The 17395-nt window shown below is 43.4% G+C and overlaps 1 long non-coding RNA gene across 2 annotated transcripts in view; it reads right to left on the bottom strand.

Moving 5' to 3' along the window:
* Positions 1 to 17395, bottom strand: part of LOC116088364 — a 67617-nt gene that overhangs the window by 16095 nt on the left and 34127 nt on the right. For both annotated transcript variants that reach the window (XR_004117871.1, XR_004117870.1), the window contains one exon: positions 13560 to 13620. This is a non-coding gene — a long non-coding RNA (uncharacterized LOC116088364). The remainder of the gene's footprint in view (positions 1 to 13559; positions 13621 to 17395) is intronic.

Here is a 17395-nt window from a genome sequence, read left to right on the forward strand (position 1 = left end):
CCAAGTGCTGGGGTTAAAGGCGTGCGCCACCACCGCCCGGCTAAGGCCACACCTCTTAATAGTGCCATTTCCTGGATCAAACATGAGCAAACTATCACAGGGGCCAAGGTTTCAATACATGGATCTTTACCAATTCGGACAATATTCAAACCACAGCATACTACTTAGCCAAAAAATAAGCAACAACAATAAAAACAATCCCACCAAAATCTTGGGATGAGAAACAATACAGATTAAGCTCTGGTCTAAATCAACAGCCCAAAAGAGCCAAATCAGAAAAGCACAGTGGCTGTGAAAGTAAAAATAGAAAAATAAGAATGGAAGCAAGACTTGGCTCCAGCAATCACTAGTCTGGAGGCCTTGATGAATATTTGTGAAACATCAAAGCAGATGCCAGAGCTCCCAAACATATCAAACCAAGACTCGCAATACCAGATCCCTCAAGAAAGAGGAAAGGTTCCCTTTAGTGCTGCCAGGAGATCAAGGGCAAGAGAATTACCTAGAGTGACTAGCAGGGAGGGGCAGCCAAGATGAGGACATCCTTTAGCATATGGGATGATCCTGGGTACTTAAGGGACGAATCTTACCTTCTAAGACTTGAGTAGCAGAATGACTGAGAAGAGAATGAGCAAAGAGATGGGTGATGCCTGCAGTTCATCAAGCCTCCCAAATGTAGAATCTGCAGATTGTAAGGCTCATTGTTTAAGATGTTTAAGATGGAATCCAACTATTTGGAGCATGGAAATGGGAGTATGAGAGTCTGATACCAGACACTATGAGACTGCAAGAAGGGAAGCAACCATATCAGACCAACGTTGTGTAGCAGAAGAGTCATAGGCAAGATCAAGAACTGGAGCGACCAATTATTAGAAGCCAGTCCTTGGAATAGTATAATCCTCATTGCTGCTCCAGGGGAAATCTAAGGTTAAGGTAGAAGACTGTCCACAAGAGAGAAGGGCTAGGCTTGTCATCTGTCAAAAGGTAAGTGTACTGATGTCTATGAGAAAGAGGAATATCTTCAAATCTAGTACCAGGAAGCATTCATGAACCCCAAAAAGGCCAATCAGGAGCCAATCCGATGCAATCACACAAGGGTCTTTATTCACAAACTCAAGCTTGGACTTAAACTCACCACTGACCCACAAAACAGTTCTGATGGAGAAAAGCCATGAACACTCATCGGAACAAGGTTTTATAGAAAATGGCAAGTGAGGGGTAAGTGTTTCTAGCCAGGCAAGGATCTAATTGGGGAGCTACTGTGGCCTTTAACATGATTGGCTGGTGCTGGAAGCCAAACCATATACTTCTGCTTTCCTCCTGATTGGTGGTTGTTAGGCAGGAGCAGGCTTGCAACCTGGGGACACAAATCTGTTGGAGGAATAACCTGGAGACTGGTGTTAGGCACAGGTCTTGTTGGGGGGTAACCTGGAAACTAGTGCTAGGTACCAGCCTGTTAGTTTGCTTGATTCCAAACTTTGGTCAGGTTCTCTAAGATGGAGTCTAAACTCAAAAAGTTTGGTCTCTCACAAGCAAGGCACCCATCCCAGTTCCCTTTCTCCAGCAGCCTCAAAGACAGGAGTCGTCAGTAGGACAGCAGTTTGACCTCTCAATTATTATGCGACGAAAATACATGGGACTGTGAAAACAGAGAAACTATAAATTATCTGGCTTCAGGCCTCAGCTGGGAAGTGTTCATTCAGTCCTTCAGGCCACGCACTTTACTGACTGCTGGGTAGCTAGAAGGCTAACCTGTTCACAGTTCTCTATGTATGGCTGCTTTGAAATGTTATAGGACATCATCTAGAAGGTAAAAGTGAACAAAGGATGTGTACTCACTCAGACCCTGCTAAGCCAGTGTCTCAATGAAAGTCCAGCTCCTACCTGACAGCTGCTGATCCATCAGGTTCTCTAATAGTTGCTTTATTCTCTCCCATCTCTCTCCTCTTCTCTCCTTCCCTTCCTCTCTCCTTCCTTTACTTTCTGTACATCTACATATCTAGGCTCACATAGCTCCATGTGCACCCACTCCCCCACTCCACCCCTCCCACACATACAAACCTCCTAGTCACCCCTCGCCTTTTAAGCTCAGGTATTGTCAAACACATTCTACTAGCCAAAGGTTCTGAGACATCTTTTCCTGCTTTTTGCTGTGCTTTGCCCACGTATGAGATCCATGAATAAGCTTGATGCAGTTACTGACTCCACAGCATCAATCCCAGGATTCTGAATGCTCTGCACACACAATTAACCACTAACAGTGAAGTTGTTTTTGTGTTTCCTCATGTGCAGGGTAGATTTTTTTTAAAAAGAGGAGCTGGTCAAGCAATCTCCTAGCTTCTCATCAGGATGCCCCCTGTTGTGAGTCAGTGGTGGAAGCAATAGAAGGCTCTGCAGAAAGCTGGGACCCCACTGCTTCCATACCATGCTATACTGATAACAATAAAAGTCAGCCAGAGACAGGCAGCATGCTGCCTCAGTAGGAAGCATTCACACAAGCACTCTTGGGCAGGCAGGTCCAGGCCTGCCTAGTCACCTCTTTCAATGGGTCAGCTATGGTCATCACATTGGTGTCCCAGGGCTGCATGTACAGAAGCTTCTCTCCCTGCACTTGGGGGTTGGGGGGAATGACCTACTCCCAGCATCTCATATGTTCAGGCATCAACTCAGAAAAAAGGAACCAGAGGCTAATTGGAGAAGCGCTTGTCTCAAACCCGTCTTCCTCTTCATATTCTCTAATCTGAATTTCTGCTGGAAGTCAGCTTGTCCCAGATCCCCGAGACTCAGAGAGACTCTCTTGTGTCTCTCTAGCAACTTCCACCCAAGACGTCCATGTTCAGAGAGGAGAAAGTGACCGAGTAGTATGCACAAGCCACTCGCATCTTCTTGTCTGCCTTTGTCGCTTTCATTTCTGTGTTCCATTGCTGTGGAGAGAAACTGTGACCGAGGCAACTCACATGAGAGAAAACGTTGAACTGGGGGCTTGCTTATAGTTTTCAGAGGTTTAGTCCATTATCGTGACATAGGATGATGGAGGCATGCAAGCAGGTAGTGGAACAGTAGCTGAGAGCTACATCCTGATCCATGGGGAGGGGAGGGGAGTAGCGGGAAGGAGAGAGAGATGCCGGGTCTGTGGTGGACTTTTGCAGCCTCATAGCCCATTCCCAGTAATAGGCTTCCTCCAAGGCCACACCTCTTAATCCTTCCAGTTCTTCTCAAACAGTGCCACTCCCTGATGGTTCAGCATTCAAATACATGAGCTTAAGGAGCCAATTCTATTCAAGCCACGGCACTTTCCTTCAGACCTAACATATGGCAGGTAATTGCTCTGTTATTAAGACATATTCCCAGCCCAATAAGTGTCTGTTGAGTTATTTACTGTCTGTCTGTCTGTCTATTATGTAATATTTATGTGGGTTGGTATTTCCTGCATGGTGTAGGTACATGGGTATGAGTATGCACATATGTTTGTGTGTATGTGTTTGTATGTGGAGGCCAGAGATCAACCCAGGTCTAGTTCATCAGGAGCCATTCATCTTGGCTTTTGAGATAGTGCCTCTCTCAGAGACCTGGGCCTTATTGGCCAGTGATCTACAAAAACCTGCCAGTCTCTTCCTTCCCAGCACTGGGGTTACACCCGTGGGCCACCATGCTGGCTTTTCACATGGGTACTGGGCCTCAGGGCTTCATATTATGCAGGAAGCACTACACAGACTGTGCTATTTCTCCAACCATTTCCTGAATTTTTAAAGATTTCTATTTTACTTATATATTGTGGATGTGTCTATGCATGTGTGCCAAGTATGTATGACTGCCTGCAAATGCCAGAAGAGGTCATCAGGTCTTCTGGTGTTGGGATTACAGACATTTGTAAGCCAGCAAAGGTGAGTGCTAGGAATAAAACTTGGGTCCTTTGGAAGAGAAGCCAGCACTTTTAACTGGATGGCTGGAGCCATCTCTCCATCTAACTCCTTAAGGTTTGTTTTGTTTTGTTTTGTTTTGTTTTGTTTTGTTTCAGTAAAATCCTACAGATGATCTTAGCTGGTTGTCAAAGTTTAACCCTAAACATGCTACTCTGCTCTTTCTAGTCAATTAGTCAGTCTCTTCAGGTGGATAAATCTAGCAGCAGACTGTTGAGTTAATTTATAATGTTCATTCATTCATTAATTCATTCATTCAACAAATTGGTACCAAATTTTTGGTTTTTTGGTTTTGTTTTTTTTTTTTTTTCTCGTTTTTCGAGACAGGGTTTCTCTATGTAGCCCTGGCTGTCCTGGAACTCACTGTGTAGACCAGGCTGGCCTTGAACTCAGAAATCTGCCTGCCTCTGCCTCCCAAGTGCTGGGATTAAAGGTGTGAGCCACCACCACCCGACCCAAATTTTTAAAAGAAACAAGGTCATAGTTCCTGCACAGAGAAATTTCAGCCCTATCTGAGAAATGGCTAGTCAACTATGGCCTGGAAAAGGAAGTCTTAAGAGCCTGTGGGTTCTGTGAGCAAAGTGTTAACAAGCGATTCAGCTAGAGGCATGGATAGAGCTGGTGAGTTCCCCTATCTTGTGGATCATTGTATCTGGGGCCTGGCTCAAAAAGAATGTGGGGCTAGAAAGCTGTGAACTGGGGTAGTCAGTCGAGAGCAAAGTGAAGTCGAGTTGTGTCCAAGCCCCAAAAATCTCATCCTGAGTCCGGCAGTAATAGGACTGCTTCTTCCTTGGTGAGACTGACATCATGCCAACTGAAGGTTAAAAAAAATCTACCACATTCTCCTTTGATGAAACCTGAAGATAAATTCGGTGACAGTGGTGCTGTGTCCAGGGTTAGTTAATGTTTAATCTAAGCACAAAGTTACTATTGCAATTACAAGTTAGCAGCATGACTGGGAGTAGGGATGTCATTCAAAAAAATGAAAGCTCCCCCAACACTGAGTGCTTGAGGGGACTTGGTTTGTTTTGATCCAAATGAAGTCAGAGATCTGTTTTTAAAAAAAAACAAAAACAAAAAACCTTTTATTCACCTGCTGTAATTGTCATCTTGGACAGCCAGTTCTTTCTGAACTCTGGTTAGCTGGTTCAACTCAGATGTTCTGGCTCAAACTTCTCTCCAAGCTGACTGATTTGAATGGTCTTCTCTAGGCTTCTCACTGAATTGCTCTGCTTGGCCTCAAACTAACTCTGGGAATTTGTTCTAATTTTCTGGATCCTCATTTTCTGGTTCATTCTGTCTTTACCTGCAACCTGTCTCTAAAAAACTGTCCTGGTAAAACTGCTCCTCTCCCTCTCCCTCTCCCTCTTCCTCTCCTTCTCCCTCTCCCTCTCCCTCTCCCTTTCCCTCTCTTTCTACCTCTCCCTCTCTTCCCCCCCCCCCCGTCTCACTCTCCCCTCTCCCTTTCACTCTCCCTCTCCCTGGATTTAGAATCTTATGAATAAAAATTTCTGAAAAGAAACTGCTTCTGAAAAGCCTGATTGATGAAAATGTCAGTGGTTGTGGGGAGGTTGGAATGTTACAGATCCAGAGCCTAATTCCAATTTGCCCTACCCTTGCAATGTATTATGTATTTTCCACCAACTAAAAGGCTGAGAGTCATCAGATAACATCTAAGGTCTATGGATGAGATTTCCCCACTGTGCAATCACTGTGCACTTATTCTTTACATCAATACATTTTAAAAGTGTCTTCGTTATGGCTTTCTTTGCTCGGTTACTATAAACCCTTCATGGAACTGATTCCACATTGAAACACAAAATGTGGGGATGATCTAAATCTGTGCTTTAGGCAGATTTGTCTATGGGGGGGGGGGAAGACCCACTCTAAATGTGAGACACACCAACCTGTGGGCTGGGGTCCCCTACTGGATAAACAGGAAACAGAAAATTTCTCAAGAAGAATACAGCATTAATACCTCTCAACTTCCCGACTGGACACACAAGATGGCCAGCCACTTCAAGTGTGTGCCAATGCCTTCCCTGCCATCACTGATTGTGCTCTCAAATTGTGAGCCCAATGAAATCCTTCTTTCCTCAAGCTTTATCTTGTCAATATGATAAGAAGAGTAACTAATACAGAAAACAGTACTGATGGGTAGGGGCTGAAGCCCTGGTAAGCTGACTGTGCCACTCTCGGGACTTTGGAGCTGATCTGCAAGACGAATGTGAAGAGTTTGGAGCTTCAGGCTAGAGAATTCCCAGTTCCCTGGAAGAAGGGCTCAGTGGGTCAAAGTAGACTAACTTCAGAAGGACTCTGACTGGAACTTGGCTAGGCCCGAGGCCATTCATGTCATTCTGGCAAAGACCTGCCTACATTCTGCCTGTGTCCTGAGAACTTAAGCCTGTGAAGCTGAAATAAAAAATAGTGGACTAATTTGTTTGGCAGAGGAAATTTCAAAACAAATCTTGTTCAGATTGTGGTGGCTACAGCTCACCGTTCCCATCGAGTGTGAAGCAGAAATACATGAGAAAAGTGTCCAGCTTGAGAGGAAAATAGTGTGAGGCGATTTTTCAAACAGAAAAGGTGGGTTTGAAAACAGCTGTAATTACTGAAAGATTCACGCCATTAAAGAGAAACCCAGTGCTCTGCACTTGGGCACCGGGAGAAAGACTCAGAAGAGAGTTTGAACTTTTGAGCAGTCCTGAGACTATTAAAGACTTATGGGGATGTCTGGAGATAGACCGGCTACATTTTTGCTTTGTGAGAGTTGGGATCCAGGTGTTAAATGTTATGATTTAAAGTGATGTATTTGAGTGTCCAGGTGACCAGGGCAGAGTTACTAAGACTGTCAGCTTGATAGGATTTAGAATTCCTGTGAAAACATACCTCTAGGTATGTCTATGAGTGTGTTTCCATATTTTTTCTTTAACTCTTTTGCAAGTTCGCGTCATGCACCCAAGTCCCACTCATCTCTTGGTCCCTCATATCCACCCTTTGCCCTTGCAAACGCCCCTCCCTCACTATAAAACCCATAAACAAACAACAACAAATCATAGAAAACATCTCATAGTGGAAGCTGTAGAGTATCACAGTGTGCTCCACAGTATATCCATCTGTCCACACATCTTCTCTTACAAATGTTCATTGCAACGAGTTACTGATCTGGTTTGAGATCCTTGCCTTCTGTAACACCATTAATATTGAATCCTAACTGGGACTCCTCCAAGTTGCCCTGTGTCATGGAGATCCTGCAGCTTTGGAACAGCAGGACTATCCCTTTCATACATCCTAACCTTTCACACATGATACAAATTTTGGGGTTACCCTGTTGAGAGCCCTGGATCTGAGCCTGAGTGGTAGTTAGCTGGTCAGCCTGCCTCTCTCTAATCCACATCACCCGTGCCAGCTCTCCAGCACTGCTCTGGCTAGGCCACCCAATGCCTCCATTAGTAGGAGGTAGGGGCAGCTCTTCTGCTCTCATGCCCTCATGGCTGGATCACCCATGCCTTCACCATCAGAGCCCTGTGGTCCCAAAGAAGGAAGTTTCCATCCTTGAAAAGAATGGACTGACTGATCATTCTTCAGAGACAAACCCAAACAGGTTAATATAAAGATGAGGCACAGACTCTTGCCATGAACAGAAGAATGATGCTGGGGACAAGTTGGGATGGGAAACCAACTCCATTAATCTAACACAGAGCATCTTGGTTCTGTTGTCCAATGACAACATACACATGGCAATGGGGACCATGGAGACCTAAACTGGAAGCAAAAACAAGAGCAGGGTTTGAATCTTGGCTGTGCCTCCTCTTCACACCAACCTGGTTGACTTTGCCTTTGGGAATAAGATGGGGCAGCTGGGCCTCGGGAACCAGACAGATGCCATCCCAAGTCCTGCTCAGATTATGTACAATGGGCAGCCAATTACCAAGATGTCCTGCGGGGCTGAATTCAGCATGCTGATGGTGTAAAGGGAACCTCTATTCCTTTGGGTGCCTTGAATATGGGCAGCTGGGACACAACTCAGATGGGAAGTTCATCGCCCGGGCACAAAGGATAGAATATGATTGTGAGCTTGTACCCCGGAGAGTGGCTATCTTCATTGTGAAGACCAAGGGCGGGCAGATCTTGCCTGTCCCGAACGTGGTGGTTCGGGATGTAGCCTGTGGTGCTAACCACACACTGGTCCTGGATTCGCAGAAGTGAGTGTTCTCCTGGGGCTTTGGTGGCTGTGGCTGGCTGGGCCATGCCGAGCAGAAGGATGAGATGGTACCTCGCTTGGTGAAGCTGTTCGACTTCCCCGGACGTGGCGCAACCCAGATCTACGCTGGCTATACCTGCTCCTTCACTGTCAGTGAAGTGGGTGGCCTGTTTTTCTGGGGGCCCCCAACACCTTCTGAGAGTCTACCATGTACCCAAAAACAGTGCAGGACCTCTGTGGCTGGCGGATCCAGACAGAGTCTTGCCTGGGGAAAGAGCAGCATCATCGTAATTTTATGTATTTTTTCTTTTTCTTTCCTTTTTTTTTTTTTGACATTAATCTCTATTTATTTAGTCATTGAAACATGGTGTACAGGCTTAGGGCTACAAGAGCAGGCTCTGGGTGAGGAAAAGCTCCTTATGTCAGCAGATCAGACAGCAAGTCCTGGGCTGTCCCCAACACTCCCAGCCAATTCTCAAAATAGCCACCCAAAGCCAGAATTCCTACCAAGTCTTTACAGATGTGGGAACTGGAACCCACCAAATTACCCAATCTCTAGTGGAGAAGCTATGGGCAGAAATGATAACTTTTTAACATATGTCTGAACTAGGTCGTGTGTGTGTGTGTGTGTGTGTGTGTGTGTGTGTGTATGTGTGTGTGTGCACTAATTCCTTTTTAGTATTTTATTTTCAGAGTGTATTCTAGTTTGCTTTCTTTTGCTGGGGAAAACACCAACCAGAAGCAACTTGGAGTCAAAGGGGTTTATTTGATTTACATATCATAGGTTACAGTCCATTGAGGGAAGTTGAGGCAGAAACTAAAGTCAGGCTCTTCATGCCTGACTCAGCCTGCTTTCATATACAACCCAGCAACACCTCCCCAGGGGTGACATCCCCAATCAACTGGGCCCTTCCACTTCAATTATTAATCAAGAAAATGGCCTACAGACTTGCCTACAGGCCAATCTGATGGAGGCATTTTCTCAGCTGAATTTCCTCTTCCCTGTCTGACCGTAGTTTGTGTCGAGGTAACCAAGAAACAAGCAAAAATGTTTGGAACTTTGCAGCTTGTTGAGCACAAGGCTAAATGCTTCAGGGTTGCGGTGGGGCTTTGGTAGCACTGCTGTGGAGTTCTTGATGACCTTGGGTGCCTAGGACTGCAGGTTACGGTCCAGAGAGACCTGTCCTGTTCCAGGCAGTCTTGGGGATTAAAAGGAGGCTGAAAACTCGAAGCCTCCAAGTGTCAGTCACACTGTGGCTTTGTTACCCAGTGTCTATTAGGGGGCTGAAAACACTCAAGCTATTCAAGTAGAGATGATTTAATGATAAAGAGTAGTACGGCCATGCATTCTCTGCCAAGAAGCTGTCTACGTAGCCTGATTGACTGATTAAAACTTCAGTAACGTGGAGAAGTTGGGATACTGCAATCCCAGAGTCTATCAGGGAGTTTATCAGGGAGGGGGGTGTTGGGCCTGCTAAATAGCCATTCCTTGCTCCAACCTCCGTATCTGTCCCAACATCCTGCTGTTGACTAAAACTGACAGCCTGACAGAAGATAAAACCCTTTTGGAGTCTATTAAGAAAACCCTAGTTTTCCACCAACCACTATATATGTTGTCAGCCACCATCCAAGGCCTGTAGGAGAGTCCCCTGTCTAGCTCCATCTCTAGGACAGACATGGTAGAGGGGCAGAACAAATTACTAAATGTTTTCCTCACTTCCCCACACATGCTGTGGCAAATATCCCCCACCCAAAATAATAACATTTTTAAATAAGGAAAGCTGTCACATCGGCTAGCTAGAGACTACTTGTAGTGACATCAAAAGTAAAAGCATACATGTGCACACACACACACACACACACTTGTACACACATATGCATATGCACACACTCACCTGCACACACATACATATGCCTGCACACATACTCGCACATGCAGGTGTGCATGTACACACGCTCACACATACACATGTGCACACTTGCACACACATGTGCACACACATACACACATACACATGCATGCACACATACACATGCGCACACATGCATACACACTTGCACATGCAGTTGCACAACACATTCACACACAGAGAGACACACACCCTACATACTGAAAAGCTTCCTGGAAAAGCAGGAAGGGAACAGTAACATGTTAAACGGGGTAGCAGCTGCTGAAAGGAGCTCCCTCTTCTAGCACTAGAGGTTAAGTAGCTTCTGAGGAGAGGTGCCTACAGAGGTCCTGGCCTCTCCAGTGGGATCGGATGAAGCTGGTTGTTATGTGTATTGGAAAATCTGTGCACTAAATTCAGTTGTCCTTACTGTAAAAAGGTGCCGCAGCCTGCGGAGACAGTAAAGAGGGAATGACTCTCTGCAGGAACAGGAAGCAGAGGAAGTAGCCAGTTCTCTTTCATCGCCAAAGGACTTCATCTTTCTACCCACCCCTTAAGCCCCTGCAGGCAATGGCTAATTACAGAAGCAGTGGACCAAGTATGCTTTGCACACCTGGGCCTCGCATCACCAAACCATATAAGGGTAAGATGAAGTTGAGAGACAGCGACTTAATAAGTGACATATTTATTAAGACTTCTGAAAACATTTGACACCATAAACCCCCAAACAAAAGGAAACCATTGCACCAAAGACATTCACTGAGAAAAACACTTCGAATGTAATCGCTTGCTTTGTATATTAAGTCATTGTCTTGGTACGAGAAGGGGAAAAGGTGTTGAGATTATTATTGCAAACCCTGAATTCAAAGAGTGCAAATCTGTCTTCAAGTTCATTTAACAAAGTGACATTTAAATTACTAAGAAGAATGGAATAAACTCTGTGTTATTTGCACTTTCCCAATATTCTGAGATGAAATTGTTCTGGGATCAGCAACTGATTAAGCTGATTATATACCACATACGTGTAGGCTGTGGTTTTCAACCAGCCACAATCAAAATACAATTTACTTCTGTTAGAGTAATAATGTAGATGCTATAAAAGGCATCTCTTGGTAAGTGTTTTTCATTTACATTTTCCCAACTATTAGTGGAGTATTTTTACAGCCTCACTCTATCTTTTCCCTGTTTTTAATTCCACATTCTAACCATGGGATTGTTTGGATCTCTTGGAGTTGGTTTGGGAAGGGAATTCAGATGCATTATGAGAAAGGAGGGAGCTGCTGGAAACCATACACAACATGCACACACACTCACACATGCACACACACATCCTGGTTTTCTGCATGTGTTGGTGTTCCCAGAGAAGATTATCATTTGAATCTACAAACTGAGTAGTGAGGATCTTTCATCCCCAATGGGACAAAAATCAAAATTACATACATAAGCACATGTGTGCACGAGTATGTGTGCGTGCACACTCGCACACACACACACACACTCAAGTGAGAAGAGATTATGAGGAATTCGTTCATGTAAGTACAGAGTCTGAGAAAGATCTTACTTCAGCAAACTGGAGAACAGGAGAGCTGCCTGTGCAGTATCAATCTAACCCTAAGGTCTAACAATGAAGATGGCCATATAGTACAAATCATGGTCTAAGTCCAAAGCATCTCCAGTGTCTGAAGGAGTGAGTAGATAGCCTTGGTCAAATCAAGACGGCAAGATCATTTTCCTTCCTTTCTTTTTTCCATTGCTTCAGCCATAGCTGAGTGGATGGTGCCCACCCACACTGGTGCTAGCAAATCTTTGTCACCGGGAATATTGATACAAACGCCGATCTCTGAAAAGGCCATCACATGCATGATCAGGTGTGATGCATTCCAGGCTATCTGGGCATTCCTTATCCTAGTTAAACTGACACATAAATTAAGTCTTCCCGATCTGCTTTCTGTATAGTGTCCAGACTGAGAAATTCAGGTAGGAGCATATCTCCCCCACCCCTTTGTAAAAGCTCTCTGAAGTTTTCATTTCACCTAGAATAAAGTCAGAGTGTTTGAACGGAGATTAACGATCCTGCTCGGTCTCATCCATGTTCTGGTGATAACTTCTTTTAAGGCAGTTCCTTCTTGTCAACTCTGTGCTAGCTGGGTACCTGCTGCCTTCTCCTGTCTCACACCACTAAAATCTCTCTTGCATGTCCTATTCATCCTTTAACTCTGAGGTCAACTTCTTCAGAAAGCTACCTTTATCACATCCTACCCTCCCATCTAGACACGTGAATTCAATTGTCATTCCAATTTTATTCTTAGTCCCTTACAGTCTTAGATCCCAATCACAATTCATGCCTCATGGACATTTATTTAGTTGCTATCTTCTTCCCTTCCCCTCCCCACCAGAAAGATAGTCAATTAGTCAATACATTTCTAGTACCTAATGTAGGCCTGGCACATATGGGATATCTAATGAACATCTGCTAAGTAAGTCATTGGCATAAAAACATATTGTCAGTCACAGCTATCTTTAAGAGCCACAGTAGAACTAGAGATGTGGTTCAGTGGTAAAGTGCAAGTTTAGTGCATCTATCCACTCTCCATCCTTCAACATCACTGAGAGATGCTGTCCTTTGGTCTGCTGCTCCCAGGACTAGTTTGTATAAGTGAGAAGAAAACTGTTTACTTAATGTTATTTTCTTTTGTTAAGGTTACTTTCAAAACCTCCGGAGTCATGAAAACAAAAAACAAAAGCTTCCTTCCTACAACACTTAAGTTCTGTATGTGATGCCACCATAGGACATAGTCTGCATTCTGGTAATTGAAGAAAGCTAAAGCCCTTTGAGGGTGAGTCTGGCTTCTGTCAATCAATATGGCAGGCACCTGACCACACACGCGCCATGGAGCACGTTGCCCCACAGAGCATGCGGCACAGTGGATGACGGGAAAGAGGAAAGGCTTCCGTCCCCACGTACATGATGAACACGGAAATTCTCATTTTCAGCAAAGAATTCGTCTCCTTGTTAGGTTCCCTAAAATATGCCAAAATGTTTTTAAATTCAGAGCTCTGTGCTTTATGTCATGAATATTTCATCCCCTATCTTCAGATATTCTCGTTAGCGAAGATGCTGGGGAGAATATTTTATACCAGATAAGGAAAGATTACATTTGCATGCACATTCGCTGTCTTAGTCAGTTTGGGGCTGCTATTACAAGATAACATAAACTAGGTGATTTTTAAACAACAGCAGTGCGCTATTTCTAAGCATCCTGGAATCCGCAACTCCTGGACCCAGATGTTGACAGATTTGTTGCCTGACAATGCTCACCTCCTAGTTCATAGGTGATGGGCTCCCTCTCCATCCTCATGAGTGAAAGAGACAGGAGAGTGCTCTGGGGACAGCTTCATAGCGGCACTAGTTCTACTCACAAGGACATTGCTTTTATGATTAATCACATCCCAAAGGCTAAATCCAAAATATGGACGGCCTGGATCTCAACAAGTGAGTTTTATAGGAGCATAAACATTCAGCCATAAGGAGGAAAGTAGCAAACCCACCTGAGATCCACGCTAGCATAACGCTTTATCCAGCCCGGTAAGGAGGCAGAGAAAGCGGGCTCTGTAAGCAGAAATACACGGAGAGATTTCATAAACGAGTGACTGTGTCATAATTAACACTTAAGTATTAACCGAAAGCAAGCAAGGATCCCTTGCACACTTTCCTGGGTTTACCTCAGCCAGATATTAACATCTTTGACGGAATGCAGCCCTGTACAGCAGTTTGAGCAAGTTCTTCCAAGACAAATTGGCCTCTGTGATTGCTGGGCTGGGTGCTGGATTCTTCTTTTTTGAGACATGCTTTCCCTGGTTGTCCTGGAACTCCCTCTGTAGACCTCCCAAAGTAGATTAGGCAGGCCTTGAACTTAGAGGTTAAAGGTGTGCACCTCCACCCCCTGGCTGGGAGCTCAGTTCTAAATGCAGCCGTTGCAGTGACAGAATTCATCAGACCTAGAAACACAGTCCCAATATGTGCAATTAAGCCACTGGCACATGGAAGTGTCTGACCTAGTGACCCTGAAAATGCCCAGGAGAAAATGGCCAACTATTAGGAGTTAATCTTGGTTGGTTTTGTTTGTTTGTCTTTCTTTTTTTGTTTTTATTTGTTTTTAAGTTTAAATAGCCTAGGGACCTAAAACCTAAATGGGGCTATCAGACGTAGAACTTCTATGAGCTCTTTTCTCTCAGTGCTTTGTGCTTTTGTGGGATCAAGGTGTGTTTATGGCTTTGGGTCTTAGGTAAGAAACAGGTGTACAGCCGGTCACTGAGTAATTGGTCAAATTAGTCACAGGGCCCACAACTTCTCACGGAAATGTCAGTGAGTGTTACATCTGCATCTTCCAATTCCATACCATTCAGGACAAAAGGAGACATTTCAGAACTGAGCCTGGGAGAGGCCTGCACAGTGTGTGGAGGCTGGTTAATTCCACATTCTACAATTTAAAAGAATTTTAAAAAGATTTTATTAGAGAGGTTCTTGATTTAAAGTGGTGCTTCAGGAAGTAATCAACTGTTTTACTGTCATATTGAGATAATAGCTACTTCTCAGCCTGTATAAACTCAGATAATATCCATATTCCGGGCTACACTCAGGAGCATGGAGCGTTTGAGAACAAACTGGCTGGAAAGGGGCCTTTACAGCTAAAAGCCTGCAAGACTCATGGATCAGGCAAGAACACACACAGACCAAGGAAATTAGATAAGTGGCAAATTATATCGATTCCAGTTTATTTCTGCTCACTTGGTAAGTAAGGAAGAGAACAGGAGAGCAAACAGAAGAAAGCAAGAAAGACAAGGAAAGAAAGTATAGGAACATAAAGAAGGAACATTGCTACCCCAGGATCATAAACACTACCCCAGCAATGTCCAGTGCACAATATATTTTCATTATTCGGGAACCTCTAGCTAATGTAGCAGTTTACTCAATTAAAAAAAATCCATTTAAAATACTTTTGTCATTATGCTTTCTTTACTGATGATTTAATTGTCTAACCATTTATAAAATATGTCAAAATATTGAGATCCAGAGTTTTGGTTCTTAGGATAATTATTCATTAATTGGAGCCAGACTTTCAGAATGGAGCCAGATCACGTTAGGGGAGGGGAGTTAGGGCCAGGAGGAACATTTTAATGTCAACACTACCACCATCACCACCACAGTTATCATCACTACTCTTGCCACCAATATCACCACCATCGCCACAAACATCACCAACATCACTATAACATCACCAATGCTATCACTTGCTGCCACCAAGTTAGCACTATTACTACTAACACCACCATCTTGAGCACCAAAGCCCCCACCATCACTACTGCACTTACTACCATCGCTGGCACTGCCATTATTCTCCGGTTCAAAACTAGATTAAAATGATTCTTTTGCATTGTCTAAAAATGTGGTCTACACGTCCTTGTTTAGGGTAGGACACGGAGAGTTTTCTAAAGTAAGGAACCATGTAATTTAGAAATGATGTAGTACCCTGAATGCATTAAATAGTTTAGAGTGTGCAGATGTAGAGGTTGTTCTAGACCTCTTTGTGAACAAGGAAGACACATGATGACATTCCTTTCCCATAGCCTTAAGTTCAGTCAGTTCCACACAGAGCCCCTGTTCTGAGACCTACTTGCTAAATACATAATAGTACTTCAAATCAAAACTGGGTCTGTCTTTCTTGGGTTTTAAAATAACTCAACAATAGCCCAAAAATAACTTTACAGGTCTTCGTTGATAAAACACGATGATGTTCTTATGAAAAGGTGACAGTTTTTCATCTTCATGTTTTGTAGGTGGATTTCTGAGTTTGAGGCCAGAACTCAGAGTAAGTTCCAGGACAGCCAGGGATATACAGAGAAACCCTGTCTTAAGAAAGAAAGAAAGAAAGACAGAAAGAAAGAAAGAGAGAGAGAGAAAGAGAGAGAAAGAAAGAAAGTTGGGAGTGCCCTGAAACTTCATAGCCAAGCCTTTGTCAAAGCGTAGAGATCCCAGCACGAGACAACCAGTCACACTCCCTTTCCTCTGTGTCAAGTTACCTACCAACCGCAATGTCATCATTGAAATTCCATTCTGCACTCAAGCTACACACAGGTAAGAAGCTCATACTTAAAGGGAGCTTTAAAAAAAAAAAAAAAGAAGACACATTTCTTCCTGAACTTCAAAACTTTCTTAATGCAGTAAATTGTAAAAAATTTTTAAAAATTCAGCTCATTTTTCATTCAGCAAGGAATAAAAGCAGAAGGATGACAAATTGATATAATCAAGCCATTGACTCAAAATTAAGATCTAGCCTGCCTTCGGGTTCTCCAGGCACACTGCTTGGCCCCCTTAATTACCCTTCAACATCTAGGTGAGCAAGGGTTTAATGCAAATAACCAGCTTCCTTTCCAATGAAAATAATGTTTACTTTACATTTCATGGAACGCCAGCATAATATGTTGGTTATATTTACAGCAATAATCATTTCAGAGATTCCGACTTAATTTTTTTATCTTTGGCAAGGTATTCAAGGGCAGAGTTGCACACTTATCTCTCATTTGCATGAGTAAAGACTATCAGCTTAGGCACAGGAAATGTAGGCTCCCATTTATGGACCATTCATTTATGCATTAACTGAGTGCCTACTATGTGTTCACTGCACTAGAGATGTAGCCATGAAAAAATATCCCCTGTGTTCACCCGTCTCATGTTCTACACCTTAGCTGAGGACAAGCAATAAATAAAACAATAAGTCTATGATAAGTAGGGGTAAATGTTTTGCATAAAAATAAAATAGATGTTCCCCGAATTTTTTTTTTTTTTTTGTGTGTGTGTGTGTGTGTGTGTGTGTGTGTGTGTGGAATAACAATTACAGAAAAAGAGACCATAAGTTTGAGGGGAACTAGTATGTGAGATGTTGAAGGGAAGAGGTAAGTGGTGCAACTACATTTTAATTATAAATAAATAAATAAAAGAGTAGAAAAGAGAAGAGCCAAAGCTTTCCAATTTCTTGGTGGTCCGGAACAGCATCAAGGAGAAGCATTTGAACTCTTAAATGTTTCATTAGTGTATATTAATTATATACAATATGTTTTATTGTGACATTTTCATATACATCCATACTACATTTCTATCACATTTCTCTCCACATCCCCTTCTCCCATCCTCCCCCCATCCTCACTAATAATTCCTTTCCTCTTTCAATCTAGCTCCTGTTTTTATTGCTTTTTTGAAAAAAATCTGACCCAGTAATTTGCAATAGGGCTGGTGAGGATTTATTTATAGAAGCATGAGCACCTTATCAGGGCCTACACTATTGAAGAAAATCTCTCTTTCTCTCTCTCTCTCTCTCTCTCTCTCT

This window comes from Mastomys coucha, unplaced genomic scaffold (genome assembly GCF_008632895.1).
Source record: "Mastomys coucha isolate ucsf_1 unplaced genomic scaffold, UCSF_Mcou_1 pScaffold14, whole genome shotgun sequence".
Lineage (NCBI taxonomy): Eukaryota > Metazoa > Chordata > Mammalia > Rodentia > Muridae > Mastomys > Mastomys coucha.